Below are 1520 nucleotides of genomic sequence, written 5' to 3' on the forward strand. Positions count from 1 at the left end.
GGCTTTTCTGTAAACCTTTCATGCCAGAGTGGCATGATGGGAAGTAAATGATCTGTGACTCAAAGTAGTTCATCAGTCTACCTGCAACATAAATTAGAAATTCTCTTTAACAAGCCCCCCAAAAAAACAGTACTCAAAAAAGGAAGGCAAGAAAGGAGCAGGATGAGAACAGCTGGGATTTTAGATTTGAGAATTTTTTTTCAATGACTGTTTTGAGCACAAAGTCTAAAAATGAAATTCTAAAGTAAGTAGTAATTTGTGTGTTTTTGTAAAGGATTGAAACATTGTTACCATTTATATGCTGAAGCTATGAACTCGTACTGTAATGTGTGTGTGGTATATATGGAGGCTGGTTGGTGATTGTTGAATGAATGTCTTCTGTTTCATGTTTAGAGACGATCCAGTTGTCTTTATGTTAATTGGGCAAAATCAATCTGTTTTGGATTTGTGGTAGCTTAGTTATAGAATAAAATGTGCTTGCTCTGGCACCACATGATGGTAGGGCTCTAAAAATATCTGTGTGTGTTTATGTTGACTTGTAAAACTGGAGGTGGCAGAGTTGAAAATGTTAAGATTTTCACTGGGATTGACAAAAATGGACAAGATTAGAAATGAGCACATCAGACACAAAACTCAGCAGTTTGGAGATAAAGTCAGAGAGGAGAAGCTTAGATGGTTTAGATATGTGCCGAGGAGTAGAGGTAGATTCATGGATATGTGGCAGGAGACATGCAGATGGAGGCAGTTGAGTGAAGCAGTTGAAGGAAGGAGAAGACCGTAAAGTGCAGCTGGGAGCTTTCAGGAGGAGACAATAACGGGGGCAGATCCAATCCTTTTTATTAAATGTTTTTGTAGAACTTGGCCTGAGGATACAGATCCTCTTTCACTGATCAATATTCAGGTAAATTCAGTTCAGCTTATTGGTGCAGACCTTGATGTGATGCACTACGTCTACAGGTCTTCGAATGCACAGGTGAAACAGTCTGTCTGCCTCTGATAAAGTCTCATACCTAATGCTAAAAAAATATCAGTAGAGGATGGGGAAAGGGCATAATCAAATTTCAGGTGCATGTGGTAAAACAGTCCAGAGACACTTGTGTTTTACTGCGACATAAGCCTTGAAATATGGTAGAAGAATGCATTAAAAGAAAATAAATAAGTATGTGGTCAAAAAGAAGGCTGAAGCACAAAGAGGAAGAAAACACCCTAAAAATTACATTATATATGAAAACACCTAAACTTTCTAAAAGACCCCCAAAAACAAACAAAACAAATACTGGCACCAACAAGAGCCTTTGACTTGATAATCACAGAAAAAAAACCTGATGCAAAACAGGAGACGTAGGAAAATCAAAAGAAACATCAATAAGAGACAAGAATGAAAAAGAAAAAAAACAGCTCAAATCATTGAATGGAAAAGACAAGATGACTAAAAGGATGACATGAGCATGACAAAGAAAAAGAACAAGATAAAAAAAAGAAAAAAAAATCTTTCATTTTATCCAGTGGCAGATATCTAT

The sequence above is a fragment of the Pundamilia nyererei genome, unplaced genomic scaffold, assembly GCF_000239375.1.
Source record: "Pundamilia nyererei isolate P.nyererei 1_Seehausen unplaced genomic scaffold, PunNye1.0 scaffold00577, whole genome shotgun sequence".
NCBI classification, from domain to species: domain Eukaryota; kingdom Metazoa; phylum Chordata; class Actinopteri; order Cichliformes; family Cichlidae; genus Pundamilia; species Pundamilia nyererei.